We start from the raw sequence: 16,493 nt of genomic DNA, 5'->3' as shown, positions 1-16,493 counted from the left end.
AACCTGAAGAAAAAAGAGAGAGCAAAAGGAAACTCGGTTTCACCTTTTATCAAAAAGAGAGAGATGCGAAAGGGAAGATATTCAAGATAAATAAAGTTGAAAAAGTAAGAGTTAGATATTACATGGAGGAGAGAGAAAAGAGAGAAAGATTATTTTTAATCTTGTCTGGACAGCCACGTCATCCTTTAACCTTTAAACCGGTTGTTGCAGGTTGTATGGGGTTTAAAGTGATATTTATGATCGTTTATAAGGTTTTAAGTTAAATTTTAAAATTTATGTATCATAGTATTACCAACCTTAAAATTCATGTACCACGAGTGAAATTTACCCAATTAACAACAATTCAAAACTCAATTTTAGTCAATTATCCTTTCAATTATTCTTTCAATTTCAATTTTAATAGCTTTGTTTAATTTTCAAGCCTTGTATTTATTTTTACAGCAATCAATTAATTCAATTTTAGTAAATACAATCCTTTTCAATATCAATATGCATTTATTTTGAATTGAATATCGAATCTTTAGCAAAACTGCGTTTAGTATAATCAATTCTCATTTTCATTTGATTTAGATATTAAAGAAGTGATACACTCAATATCTAACACATCCATAATTTTCAATTTATTAGTAAGCTAAATTAATTTCATAGCAAACAATAGTAGTAAGAAATCTCGTCTTTAGTCTAACTTATGGCATAAATGACATCATAATTCCTTGCATAAGTAAATATATAATTAGGCACATGCCAAATAAGTAAATAAGTAATAGGTATTTCCTAATATTGCTTTCCACTTCCAAATCACCATTTGAATCTTCTTCTTATCTCCAAAGAAGAACAAGGAATGCAATTAAATGTTATGAGACTAGTTTGAGCTGGAGAATTTTTTTTCCCATTTTTTTTTTATTAAGTGGTCCATATAATATGAATTAGCTATGACTCAATGTAATCATTTTCAAATGCCTAATGATTAAAAAAATTAAAATTTTTATAATTATTTCTCACATTCTTAATAATTTATCTTAATTTTTAAAATTAACTACTAACTTATTCAGCAATTTAAATTCAAACTAAAAATGTTTACATGCTAAATAATTAAAATAAAAATATTACTTTTAAATTATGGGCCATATAATTATAATAAAATATTAATTTTAAAAATGATAAGATTCATATATGTAGTCCCACAATTGAAATATATATATATATATATATATATATATATATATATATATATATATATATATATATTCCTAATCAGCTACCATATACATATTTCAACTATAATTAAAACAAAATTGTCAATAAAAAAATGACATAATTAAAAAATTCAAAAAATGTTTAGAATTATTTTTATCATCAAGCCTTTCAAAATTAATCATTTTTTTAATTTACTTTGAAGATATCAAAGTCAACTTATGCACATTAAGACTCCGTTTGTTTCATGGCTATAAAATATTTTTTATATTTTTTAATATTTAAGGCACTCAAGAAAATGAGTCAATGAAAAATATTTTCCTGATCAATTGAAAAACTAAATCATTTTTAAGGAAAAGAACTTCCTCTTTTTAAAAGATAAAGAAATTATTTTTTATTTTTTAAACTTTAATAATTTTATTGAAATGTGAAAAACACTTGTATATACATAATATAAATACATACCATTAATTTAACATTGCAACCAAATAATGAAAATATTTTCATAGAAAACAATTTTTTAGAAAACATATTTCATAAAAAAAACATTTTTCCATATACAAATTATTTCCCGCAAAACAAATGAGGCATGAAATTAAAGTTTTTTTCCGAAGTTTTTAGTGATTTTCACAATATAAATCTGATACATTTTAAAATTTTAAAATAGTTTTTTTTTTTTATTTTCAATGAAATTGAATCTAGTTTATTGATAAATTAGGAGGCTTCCATCTTTACCTTATTAAGTGGAATTATTAGAGAAACTTATCTAGATCTGATTTGTTATGGATTCAAAATATGAATATTTAGATTCTATTTATTTAATATGTGAGTTAAAATACTATGTTTTAGGTTTACGAGAGGTAAAGTTTAGATAAAAATTTATCCAATTATTTAAATCTAAGATACATTATGTTGAGGCAAAAATTTCTTAAATTATCAAAACTTAAATAACAAATAAAAATGAAAATACTTCTTTCCTTCAACGAGATTCTAATTACGTTTTATAGAAATATAAAATATTTACAGCTAGTACTTAACATATGGGTCTTTTATATATTTATGTCTTATATTTATAATAAATGAATTATATAATTTTCCCTATTATCGAAGGGGTAGGTAAGAATTTCCACTTCAAGAAGAACGTATCCAATTTAGTACTAGCCATAAAAGCTAGCTTGAAATCGCACATAGAAATATATACAACCAACTAGCCATATATGCCCAAGAGCCTGCATGTAAATAACACCTTCATGTGAGTACATTTGGTCATACCAAAGATAGAAGAACAAAATCATATCAAACTTTTCTTCATCTTCATTGATCATTCTCTGTCTCTCTTCTTCTACAGCACCAAGTCTTCTCGGAATTAATCAATCAATGGATAGTTTGGGTCATCAGCTGCATATTTTTGTCTTTCCCTACATGGCTCATGGCCATATGATTCCAATAGTGGATTTGGCCAAGCTATTTGCTTTGCGAGGCCTAAAGGCTACCATTATCACCACTCCTCTCAATGCACCTCTTATCTCCAAAACTATCCAAAGAACTAAAGGTTTGGGTGTCGACATTGATATTCGAACCCTTAAATTCCCTTCCGTGGAGGCTGGACTACTGGAAGGATGTGAAAACGTGGATTCTATCACTTCCCATAATGGTAGTTTCAATTGATTTTCAGGTTTAACAAGGCGACAACCATGCTCCAAGAACCTCTTGAAATGCTCCTCCAAGAGTGCCAACTGATTGCCTTGTTCCGATTTGCTCTTTCCATGGGCTACCAATGTCACGCCAAATTTGGGATTCCAAGGTTAGTGTTTAAAGGCACTTGTTTCTTTTCCTTATGCACCTTAGAATGTATCAGTTGCATGAGTCGCAGAAGAAAGTCTCCTGATTCAAAACCCTTTGTCCTGACTAATGTTCTCGGCGAGATAAAGCTGACAAGAAAACAACTTCCAGATGGTTTGAGACAAGACTTTGATACTGACTATAGCAAATTAATGAGTGAAATTGTAGAATCAGAGTTAAAGAGTTTTTGGATCATTGTCAACGACTTCTATGAGGTCGAGCCACCACGTTGATTATTACAGGAAGGTCTTAGGCGAGAAGGGCATGGCCTATTGGCCCGGTTCGCTATGCAACAGGGAATTGAAGATAAAGCACGAGAGGGAATGAAGCATCTATTAGTGAAAACGAGTGTTTGAAATGGCTTGATTCCAAGAAACCCAATTACATTATCTACATATGTTTTAGAAGTATGGTCAACTTCAATGCATCTCAGCTTATAGAGATTGCAAGGGCTCTCGAAGCTTCCAGACAGGAATTCATTTGGGTAGTGAGGAGAGACAAGAAAAATCAAGAAGATTAAGAAGATTGGTTACCTAAAGGATTTGAAGAAAGAATGGGGAGAGGGGGGGGGGGGGAGGGAGGGGATGGGACTCATAATAAGAGGTTGGGCTCCACAAGTGTTGATTCTTGATCATGAAGCTATAGGAGGATTTTTGACTCATTATGGATGGGGTTCTGTTGACCCCGTGTAGCTCAAAATGAGCATTGATTTTGATGATAACAAAACTCAAAAGAGAATCTATCTAACCCAACTTTAAAGTGATGTGTAGATTCTTTGTCTTATGCATAAAGAACCTTTGAAGTTGCATCTAAGGAGAAAGGATACTCAAAGGCATTTCAAGACAAATCCAAAATGAGAAAAGAACAAGACTATGAAAGCCAAGACTCAAAGAAAAGGTATGAAAGTCATAGAATTAGAGATTGAGTCTTAGGTCTTTTGTGAAAAGAATGGATGAGAATTTAGTCAAATGAAGCTCAAAAATGAAATTCTATTTTCTTATTACTTTTTCTCATCATGACCTTGGACACTACTATTGAAACATTTTTAAGGTCTAAATCATTTTATATTGCAAGTTGAGACATGCAGCTGTTGTCTTAGTTTGCTAACTGGTCTGCTAAAATTATTAGTTTGCTAACTGGTTTGCTAAAATTTTTAGTTTGCTAATGTGTTTACTAAAAACATTAGTTTACTAACCAGTTTACTGACTGCTACCAAAATTTTATTAGTTTACTAAATGATCAGAGCTGCTCAACTTCGCACAAAAGGACAAAATAATGGCCATTTTGTCTTGAGCAGTGTGTATAACGTTCCAAAAGGGTTTCAAACAGTCTAAAATGATTTGGGACTATAAATACATCTTCTTTACTTCATTTACACTTTGATGAAAGCTTACATTTGAACTCCAACTTTGATTTTTCATTTATTGCTTTCATTCAAGAGCCTTAAAGATTTTAAGCTACCATTGGCAAATCAACTCATCTCTTCTTTATAGTTTGATTTGTATTGAGTTAGAGTGCGTGTTAAAACATTAAGTTGCATTTAAGAGAGGTTGTACAAGCACCTATTGAAGCTTAAGAGAGTAAGTGCTTGAGATAGCACTTCTGAAGGTTTCAAGCTACCTTGGTAAAAGCTTGGTGTTGAAAAGTTGTAAAGGGCTTTTGGTCTCTTGCCTTCAAAAGAGCAAATAGTGGAGAGAAGACTCAAAGAGGGTTCTTTGAGAGAGTGGATGTAGGCTAGTTAAGCCGAACCACTATAAAAATCATTGTGTTTGATCTCTCTAATCTTGACCTCCTTACTTTTGTGCAATTTAAATTATTCTTTTTATACATGATATTGAATGTTGGTTGAATAGATTGAATTGATAAACTTGAGGACATATTGAGTGAATTGAGAAATTAGTTGTATATTGTATGATGCATGTTTTGTTATATATTGCCATAAATATTGATTGAGGCTTGAATTGCAACTTAGGAACACATTGTTGAACTTCATATTACTTTCATTATATATAGCGAAGCACTTAGTTGAACAAAGCCACAATTTTTCATTAGGCTACAAGCAATGGCCGAAAAATTGATAAAGTCCAATTCACCCCCCTCTTGGACTATTTTTGGGACAACAAATTGGTATCAGAGCTTGTCTCTCTTGCTTAGGGTGTTACAACCTTAGAGTGATCCATAATGGCTGGTTCATCTAGCAATACTGTGGTATACCCGCACCATTAGCAGAAGGTTACTCAATCACTAGACCACCACTCTTCAATGGCACTAATTATTTATTTTGGAAAGTAAGAATGAGAAATTTCATACAATCTGTAGATATTAATGCATGGAGAATTATTAAAAATGGTCCACATGTTCCTCAAAAGAATGGTCCAGGAACTACAAAAGTTCCAAAACATGAAGATGAATATGATGACAATGATTGGAAGAAAATTTCTATAAATGCTAAAGCTATTAATATTTTGCATTGCTCACTTGACCTTAATGAATACAATCGTATTTCAGGATGTCAATCTGCTAAGGAAATTTGGGATAAGCTTGAAGTCACCTATGAAGGAACTGATGTCGTCAAAGAGTCTAAAGCAAATCTTCTTATTCGAGATTATGAGCTATTTGAAATGAAGCCAGGAGAATCAATTGCGGATATGAGTACAAGGTTTATAGATCTTGTAAATCTTCTCAAAGCTCTTGGTAAAAGATTTGAGGAAGCTGAACTTGTGAAGAAAATTCTTAGATCACTTCCAAAATCTTGGGAAGCAAAGACAACAGTTATCCAAGATACCAAAGATTTTAAAACATTCACTTATGATGAACTCATTGGTTCTCTCATTGCACATGAGATGGTATATAAGAAGGATGAAGTTGAAAATGAGCAAAAGAAGAAGAAAAGCATTGCTCTCAAGTCAAATAAGGATGAAGATAAGAAGAAAGGAGTTGCATTCAAAGTTGACTCAAGTGACAACTCAAGTGCTTCAAGTGATGATGATGATGAAATGGCTATGCTTGCAAGAAAATTCAAAAGAGCTTTCAAGAAGGGAGGAAGCAAATACAAGAAATTCTTGAAGAAGTATACTCCCAAGGATAAACATTTTAGAGATTCAAAAGAAGAAGTTGTATGTTATGAATGTCACAAACCTAGACATATCAAGCCCAAATGTCCATTACTCAAAAAGAAGAAAGGAAAAGAAGATAGGAGCAAGAAAGCTATGAAAGTAGTATGGAGCAACGGTGAAGAATCTTCAAATGATGAATCAAGTGACAAGGAGACTGCTCACCTTTGTATGATGGCATTTGAAGAGAAAGTCGAGAGTTCACAAAAGGAAGAAGAAAGTGACAATGAGGTAAATTCTTATGAATCTCCTAATGTAGAAGAACTTGAACTTGCATTTGCTAGAGTATATGATGAGTATAGAAACTACAAGAGAAAGTGCACTAAAATGAATTTAGAAATTGAATCATTGAGATCACAAAATATTGGCATGTCCAATGTGTATAAAGAAAATGAATTTTACAAAGGACAAATTGCTTTGTTTAAAGAACTAGATTTACAGTTAAAAATCTCAAAAGAAACTTGTGAAATGCTCATTGAGAAAAATAAAGTTCTTGAAGCTAAAGTAGAGTCTTTGACAAATGATTTGGCAAAATTTACAAAAGGAAAAGAAACTTTAGATGTACTTCTTGGAAACCAAAGAATTTCAAATGAAAAATATGAAATTGGTTTTGATGGTTTCATGAACTATGATAAATACAAGAATCATTTCATTAAAGCATCCACATCCTCTTTGCCTAATGTTACATGTTATTATTGCAATAAAAGAGGTCATATGATTAGTTCTTGTGCACTTAGGAAAGGTCTTCTTAAGGTAAAGAAGGTATAGGTGCCAAAGGGAACCTTACCTAAGGTCACTAACCCCCAAGGACCCAAAGGTGCTTGGGTACCTAAAGCTTAATGATTAAATTTCAGGTTTGTTTCAAAGGGATGAAGGAAAGTGATAAATGGTATATAGATAGTGGTTGTTCAAAGCACATGACTAGTGAAAAGGACAAGTTTTCAAAAATTACAATGAAAGATGGAGGATATGTAAAATTTGGAGATAAAGAGAAAGGAAAAATAATTGGAAATGGCACAATTGGAACCAAACCTTGCATTGAAAATGTGTCGCTTGTTGAAGGTTTGAAATACAACTTGCTAAGTGTAAGCCAACTTTGTGATAAAGGTTTTGAGGTAAAGTTTACTTCTTCTCTATGTACAATCAACAACTTAGAAAATGACACATTGTTCATTGCCAATAGATCTAATAATGTTTACTTGCTTGACATGAATAATTTTGAAACTAATCATGGTACATGTCTAGTATCTTTTGATAACTTTAGTTATTTGTGGCATAGAAGACTGGGTCATGCAAGCATGCATACACTTTCAAAATTGTCTAAGAAAGAACTTGTTAATGGTCTTCCTAAGATTAATTATGAAAATGAATTTCAATGCAGAGCATGTGCACTAGGAAAGCATACTAGAGCATCTTTCAAATCTAAAAATATCGTGTCTACCACTAGGCCATTAGAATTGCTTCATCTTGATTTATTTGGACCCGTAACTCCTACTAGTCTTAGTGGGAAGTCATATGCTTTAGTTATTGTTGATGACTATTCAAGATATACATGGACATTCTTCCTTGCTCACAAAGATGAAACTTTTGAAAAATTCACCTCTTTTAGTAAAATGGTTCAAAATGAAAAAGGTTTTTGCATCTCATCTATAAGAAGTGACCATGGAACTGAATTTGAAAATCATTTATTTGAAAGATATTGTAATAAACATGGAATCAATCATAATTTTTCAGCTCCTACAACACCACAACAAAATGGGGTAGTAGAAAGGAAAAATAGGACTTTGCAAGAAATGACCAGAACTATGTTGAATGAAAATAATTTGCCAAAGTACTTTTGGGCTGAAGCTGTTAATACATCTTGCTATGTGTTAAATAGAGTTTTGATTAGACCACTTTTGAAAAAGACCCCCTATGAGCTGTGGAAAGGAAGAAAATCAAATATCTCATATTTCAAAGCATTTGGTTGTAAGTGCTATATTTTAAATAACAAGAAGGATAACTTGAAGAAATTTGATGCTAAATCTGATGAAGGAATCTTTCTTGGGTATTCAACAAAGAGTAAAGCCTATAGAGTGTTCAATAAAAGAACTTTAGTCATTGAGGAAACTATTCATGTTTTGTTTGATGAGACTAACCCTTCTATCCGAAGGAAAAATGTTTGAGATGATAATAATGAGCAGGTTTTTGGAAAAGAAAATATAATATCAAGTCAAGAAATGGAACAAATTGATGACAAAGATAAAGAAACTCAAGGAGAAACCACAATAGATGTCCATGATGCCAATGAAGATCAAATCAATGAAGAAATGCCAAATTTGGAAGAATTACAAGTAAATGAGCCCTAACATGATGACTTACCTAAAGAATGGAGATTTCATAGAAATCATCCCCAAGAAGACATTATTGATGATCCATCTCAAAGGATGATGACTAGAGCACAATTGAAAAGATATTTTGGTAATGTTGCTTTTGTTTCACAAATTGAACCTAAATGTTTTGAAGATGCTCAAAATGATGAAAGTTGGATTTTTGCCATGCAAGAAGAACTAAATCAATTTGAGAGAAATAAAGTTTGGAATTTAGTGCCTAAACCAAAAGATCATTCAATTATTGATACTAAATGGGTTTTTAGAAACAAAATGGATGAAAAAGGCAATATTGTTAGGTATAAAGCTAGACTAGTGGCTCAAGGCTACAACCAAGAGGAAGAGATTGATTTTGATGAAACCTTTGCTCCGGTTGCTAGAATTGAAGCTATTAGAATGTTGTGTGCCTTTGCATGTTACAAGGATTTTATGCTTTATCAAATGGATGTCAAGAGTGCATTTTTAAATGGTTATATTGATGAGGAAGTTTATGTTGCACAACCTCCAGGCTTTGAAAATCATGAGCATCCAAATCATGTCTATAAACTTACTAAAGCTTTATATGGTTTAAAACAAGCTCCTAGACCATGGTATGAGAGGCTTAGTAAATTCTTTTTACAAAATGATTTCCAAAGAGGCAAAGTGGATACAACACTTTTTGTTAAGAAGCATCATAATGATATGCTCATTGTGCAAATTTATGTTGATGATATAATTTTTGGTGCTACTAACGAATCTCTTTGCAAGAAATTTTCTAAGATCATGCAGAATGAATTTGAAATGAGCATGATGGGTGAGCTCACATTCTTCCTTGGACTTCAAATTAAGCAAATGAAAGATGGCATCTTCATAAATCAATCAAAGTACATCAAGGATATGCTAGAGAAATTTAAGATGGAAGATTTGAAGAGCATGAGCACTCCTATGAGTTCAACAATTAAAATGGACAATGATGAAAAAGGTAAAGAAGTAGATACCAAGCTTTATAGAGGTATGATTGGCTCTCTTTTGTATCTTACTGCATCTAGACCAGACATACACTTTAGTGTTTGCTTGTGTGCAAGATTTCAATCATGTCCAAAAGAATCCCATCTAAGTGCAGTTAAAAGGATCTTTAGATATCTCATTGGCACATACTCAATTGGTTTATGGTATCCAAAGTGTGAATCATTTAATCTTGTTAGTTATAGTGATTCTGATTTTGCTGGAAGTAGATTGGATAGAAAAAGTACTTCAGGTACTTGTCAATTTCTTGGTCTTGCACTAGTTTCTTGGCACAGTAAGAAACAAACTTCAGTAGCTTTATCTACAGCTGAGGCAGAATATATAGCTGCTGGTAGTTGTGTTGCTCAAATTTTATGGATGAAACAACAATTGGAAGATTTTGGTTTAAAATATAATCTTGTTCCAATTAGGTGTGACAACACAAGTGCCATAAACTTAATCAAAAATCCAGTCCAACATTCAAGAACAAAACATATTGAGATCATACATCATTTTATTAGAGATCATGTTCAAAATGGAAATATCAAAAATAGAGTTTGTTGCCTCTGAAAATCAACTTGCTGACATCTTTACAAAACCACTTAATGAAGAAACCTTTTGTAAAATTAGAAGGGAAATTGGTATGTGTGAACCACTTGCTTAAAATTCAAGTCATAATAATTTCGTGTATTTGCATTTTATTCAATGTGTGTGTGATCTGCTGTGATATAAGTTTGCTGAGAAATCTTTAAAGAACATTAGCTAACTTGTTTGTGTACTCGAGAAATTAGTTTACTAAGTTGTATGCTAATGTTGTGTGACTAAAATTAGTTTGCTATATCATGTACTGTTCAAATTTCAAACCAAAAGGTGATTGTGCTTGAAACTCTCTGCGTGTCCAGTAATGCATTTATCTTTTCACATTTGGTATCACATTCTCAGTGCTGTGTCAGACATGTAGAAATATATATTTGTGCATATAAAGATAGATAGACTTGTTTGAAATAATATATATATATATATATATGAAAGAAAACAGGTTCAGATAAAGTATACAGGAATAGAAAAGCGTGGGACTCAAGAGAACTTAAATCCTCTGCCACACGAAACCGTCACTCTCTCTCTCCTCTGCATTGGTTCACGACAATACACCTCCAAACCAAACCCATTCTCTCTTTTCGGCAAAATATACCCAAAACCATCAGACCTCTCGTCTTTCATTCACTTACCGAAAAGCCATTGATCGATTTCACCATTTTTTTTTTTTTTGTCAATGGCTCGTGCTAAACGCAAGTCCCCTGTTGTTGCTGCTGCTTCGTCATCCTCATCAACCTCCGATGATATCCCTGTCGCCGCATTACAAAAGAAATTGAAAGGGAAGAAAAACTTACCTGAATCGAAATCAGCTAGTGCGTCTTCCGACCCATCCAAGGCTGTTGAACCCACTATATCGACGCCAGAAAAGAAAAAGAAGCAAAAAATGCAAGGGATTGATACCCAACGCAAAATGGGCACCGTCAAATCTTCGGGCTCAGTGGATAAAGCACTGCTAGATTGCAAATTTATCAAATGGGAGTACTTTAATCAGGTAAATTTTCAATTCAAAGAACTTTTTGAGTTTCAAGGATGGATGGATGTTTGTGAATGTACAAATGCGTATTACCCTAGACTTGTTCAAGATTTTTATAGGACCTTAAGAACAGTTGATGATGAGGACAAATTTAAGGTTGTTTTGAATGACAGTGTATATGGTGTCTCTGTTGAAATGATAGCTACGGCTTTGAACTTGCCTAATGATGGAAATAAAATTTCCACACATAAGGATGTTGTTAGGGTGGCAGGTTTTAATTTGGTTGAGTTTGAAAATGAAGTGTTCCCCGTTAACACTGCCACAAATGAAAAGTCCACTAGCACAAAAGCTTTTCAACATATCAAAATCATTCACAGTATGGTGAACTACATTTTCTGTCCTAAATCTGGTAGCTATGGTTATTTGAGTCACCTGGACATGTGTATTATGTGGCACATTGTTAATAAAGTAAGGATGAATTTGGCTTATTTGATTTTCAAGAACATGTGCAAAGCTTATGGGATTGGAAAACTGCCTTATGCACATCTCTTAACTGCTATGTTTAAAGAGCTGAATATAAATGTGTCTAAGGAAAGTTCTAGGAATGATTTGATTGTGCTTGGAGAAATTCACTCTGACACTGATGGAAGAAAAAAAAGGTTTAAAAAGGGTGGTTCTTCCTCAGCAAAGGTTGGTTCAAATTCTACAAATGAATTTATGAGTGAGCTTCAAGGGCTAAAAGCTGCTGTTAATGATCAATTTAGTTCAACCCATCAGTCCATTGAACTTTTGAGAAAATTTGTGGATGTGGTTGACTACAAAGTGAGTCACTTGCTTACTCAAAATGAGTAATTAAAAAGGCTTATTGTGGATCTTCAGCAGGCCAAGGAAATTGGTTTCCCAACTAAGGTTGAGGCTGCTACTCAATTCTCTGCTCATAGTACTGGTAAGGGTGAAAGTAATAAGGTTGATGAGTCTCCAGCTGTTGTGGCACATGAAAGTGACCAAGTAGTTGAATCTGAGCTTGCACCTGTAGTAGAAGCCCCTGTTGACCATGCTAGTGAACAGGTCATTGAACCTGAAGTTGGTCCTGCAACTGGTGTACCTACTGAGCATGATAGTGAAAAGGTTGTAGAACCTGAAGGTGAGCTACCTGTTGAACCTCCAAGTGCACCATCTTTGGAACTCTGCTGCCCCCTACTGTGCAGGAAGCCTCTCTAAAGGATCACCAAGCTAGTGCTCCATCTCAACTATCTGCAGCTGCTGCCCCTGCAGCCAAGAAAGGTAGGAAAAGGTCTAAGTCGACTGTGTCAAATCCCTACCAGTCTCTAGCTGCTGCTCTTCAACCACCATCTGATGAAGATGAGACACAGAAGGCTGACAAATTGGCTGACCAAGAATCTCAGCCCTATTTGCTAAACCCACCAGGAAGAAGTTGGTGCCTTCCAAATCCACTCGCAAGAGCAAAAGACTTAAATGATTAGCATCTCCTCTGGATTTTTAGTTTCCTATCTGCATGTTTAGTTTACTAGTCTGTTTGCTACTATTGGTTTTAGTTTGCTACTGTCTACCTTACTGCGTTTACATTTGGGCTAACATGATTCTTTTTGGGTCCTTTTCTCCTGTTTCCTTTTTTATTGATGACAAAAAGGGGGAGAATAGGATGGATAGGATGGATATGGATATGTGTTGATGGATATGGATATGTGAATATATGTTTATACTTGTTGATGGATATGGATATGTAAATATGTGTTTTATAGGATGGATATGAATGTGTTGATACTTGTGTTGATGGATATGTGTTTATATTTGTGTTTATACTTGTGACAAATGGAAGTATGTTTATATGCGTATTATGTTTGAGAATATTGTGAATATGCTTTATAGCATAAACTCAGGGGGAGCTTATGTACAGAAAATAGATTTCTTGGAAATTATGTGCATATATTTAGGGGGAGCATTTTCGGCATACTATATTGCTTTGATTCACATACTCACATAAACTTTCACACACTTTTAATTTTTTATTGTTGATTCAATTGACTTTTGTCATCATCAAAAAGGGGGAGATTGTTGACCCGTGTAGCTCAAAATGAGCATTGATTTTGATGATAACAAAACTCAAAAGAGAATCTATCTAACCCAACTTTAAAGTGATGTGTAGATTCTTTGTCTTATGTATAAAGAACCTTTAAAGTTGCATCTAAGGAGAAAGGATACTCAAAGGCATTTCAAGACAAATCCAAAATGAGAAAAGAACAAGACTATGAAAGCCAAGACTCAAAGAAAATGTATGAAAGTCATAGAATTAGAGATTGAGTCTTAGGTCTTTTGTGAAAAGAATGGATGAGAATTTAGTCAAATGGAGCTCAAAAATGAAATTCTATTTTCTGATTACTTTTTCTCATCAAGACCTTGGACACTACTATTGAAACATTTTTAAGGTCTAAATCATTTTATATTGCAAGTTGAGACATGTAGCTGTTGTCTTAGTTTGCTAACTGGTCTGCTAAAATTCTTAGTTTGCTAACTGGTTTGCTAAAATTTTTAGTTTGCTAATGTGTTTGCTAAAAAAATTAGTTTACTAACCAGTTTACTAATTGCTACCAAAATTTTATTAGTTTGCTAAATGATCAGAGCTGCTCAACTTCGCACAAAATGACAAAATAACAGCCATTTTGTCTTGAGCAGTGTGTATAACGTTCCAAAAGGGTTTCAAATGGTCTAAAATGATTTGGGACTATAAATACACCTTCTTTACTTCATTTACACTTTGATGAAAGCTTACATTTGAACTCCAACTTTGATTTTTCATTTATTGCTTTCATTCAAGAGCCTTAAAGATTTTGAGCTACCATTGGCAAATCAACTCATCTCTTCTTTATAGTTTGATTTGTATTGAGTTAGAGTGAGTGTTAAAACATTAAATTGCATTTAAGAGAGGTTGTACAAGCACCTATTGAAGCTTGAGAGAGTAAGTGCTTGAGAGAGTAAGTGCTTGAGATAGCACTTGTGAAGGTTTCAAGCTACCTTGGTAAAAGCTTGGTGTTGAAAAGTTGTAAAGGGCTTTTGGTCTCTTGCCTTCAAAAGAGCAAATAGTGGAGAGAAGACTCAAAGAGGGTTCTTTGAAAGAGTAGATATAGGCTAGTTAAGCCGAACCACTATAAAAATCATTGTGTTTGATCTCTCTAACCTTGATCTCCTTACTTTTGTACAATTTAAATTATTCTTTTTATACATGATTTTGAATGTTGGTTGAATAGATTGAATTGATAAACTTGAGGACATATTGAGTGAATTGAGAAATTAGTTGTATATTGTATGATGCATGTTTTGTTAGATATTGCCATAAATATTGATTGAGGCTTGAATTGCAACTTAGGAACACATTGTTGAAACACATATTACTTTCATTATATATAGCGAAGCACTTAGTTGAACAAAGCCACAATTTTTCATTAGGCTATAAGCAAGGGCCAAAAAATTGATAAAGTCTAATTCACCCCCCTCTTGGACTATTTTTGGGACAACAGGTTCTGTACTTGAAGCTATAACTTCAGGGAAGCCAATGGTGACATGGCCAGTATTCGCTGATCATTTCTACAACGAGAAGTTGGTGAGTGAGGTTTTACAGGTTGGGATAGGTGTGGGCGTTAAGGAATGGGTTGCTCTGCATGGAGAAATGTTAAAAGCGAAGCTATAGAGACGGCAATTACTGAGGTCATGGTGAGTGGCCAAGCAGAAGAAATGAGGAGAAGAGCAAGGAAACATAATAATCAACATTTACAACGAAACTGTTATATATCGGTTTCACTATTTTATTTTTATTGTGACTTGCATTTATAGTTCTTGCAATTTATTTTTTTCTTTTAAAAACAAATATTACAATAAGTCCAATTATTTATGGTTTACTTATAGTATATAATTAAATTTCGAGCTCAAAGTATCATTACACAATTATTTATGTTAAAAAAATTATGCAATTATATTCATTTATAAAAATTTTCAAAATGAATAAATTATGGCAATATTAGGTTGGTTGAGATAAAAAGTGATTTTTACTTTAAAAGTTAAAAAAAAAAAAGAAACCATTATTTACACATTTAACATGCATTTTTCAACATAAAAATAAAAATTATTTTTTTTTTATAAAAAATTACTAATAATCTATTTATTTATCTATAATTTATAAAGTATTAAAAATATATATAATACTATGAATAAGTGAATGAACTTGGGAGGAACAAAATTTCCTTATATGTTTATATTATTTATAATATATATATATATATATATATATATATATATATATATATGTAAATTGAAATTTTAGTCCTATTTTAAAAATATTCTACTTATATTAAAAATTCAATTTTATAATTTATAATCTTAATTCTATAATAAAAAAGTACATATTAATTATATATATAAATACTTAAAATTATAAAATTTATTACTATTTCTCTTCTTCATCTTTCCTTTTTCATTATATTCAATTATATTTAATTTACTTGTATCTTTGCGTTTCATTCATATTTCTATTTATATTGCATTCTTATACTATATTTTATTAATTATATTTATTCTAATTTTATTTTAATTTGTATTAAATTTTTTATATTTATAAAAAGAGTTTGATCAATCATATTTTCATTTGAATTAATCCATTAATTCTAATTCTATTTAATTTGTATTCAATCCTATTTTAATTTGATTAAACTATTAATTATAATTCTATTTTAATTTGTATTCAAATAACATGTCTAACATGTCTATAAAAATATCTCTTTTGCTAGTTTTTATGCTTAATTTTCACTATATTTTAAAGCAATTATAGCATTAAAAATCAAGTTTTATTAACAATATCAAAAAAGAAAAAATCAGTTTTTGAAACTTACTAAAATTGATTGTTAATAGCAATGATTTTATAACCAAATTATAATTTTAGTTTTTCTAAACTTAAATAGTTAATTTTTAAAAATTTAACAACCTATTTAAAATCTATTGTTATTAGCAATTATTTTATAATGATTGTTAAATCGATTGCTAATTGATATTAAAAAAAATAAACTTGAATATTCGATTAGCGATTAAGAAATTGATTGCTAAAATCAGTTATTATTAATAACATATTTAAAAAATTATTTGCTAATATAGGGAATCGGTTGCCAGATTAAGAACTATTTTAACTAACTCCAAAATTTAGCAACTAATTTATAATCTATTACAGAAATTAATTGCTATTAGCAACAGATAAAAGTTGATTGGTTTCTAACAGTTGCTAAAATTAAAGCCTTTTTTTTTTAAGGTTTAAAATTTGCAATCAATTTTTTTGTCGATTAAAAGCCCTTTTTTTTTTAATTTATAACCAATTTGTGAATTGATTGCTAATAGTAATAAATTTTTGTAAGTAAATGA

At 31.6% G+C, this 16,493-nt stretch overlaps 1 pseudogene; it reads left to right on the top strand.

The window, feature by feature from the left end:
• The first annotated feature begins 2,571 nt into the window (after nt 1-2,571).
• Nucleotides 2,572-15,998, top strand: LOC131182109 (scopoletin glucosyltransferase-like; annotated as a pseudogene).
• Nucleotides 15,999-16,493: the final 495 nt, after the last annotated feature.

Source organism: Hevea brasiliensis, chromosome 8 (genome assembly GCF_030052815.1).
Source record: "Hevea brasiliensis isolate MT/VB/25A 57/8 chromosome 8, ASM3005281v1, whole genome shotgun sequence".
Taxonomy (NCBI): domain Eukaryota; kingdom Viridiplantae; phylum Streptophyta; class Magnoliopsida; order Malpighiales; family Euphorbiaceae; genus Hevea; species Hevea brasiliensis.
The sequence above is the reverse complement of the archived record's forward strand: the minus strand, read 5'-3'. Positions and strand labels throughout refer to the sequence as shown.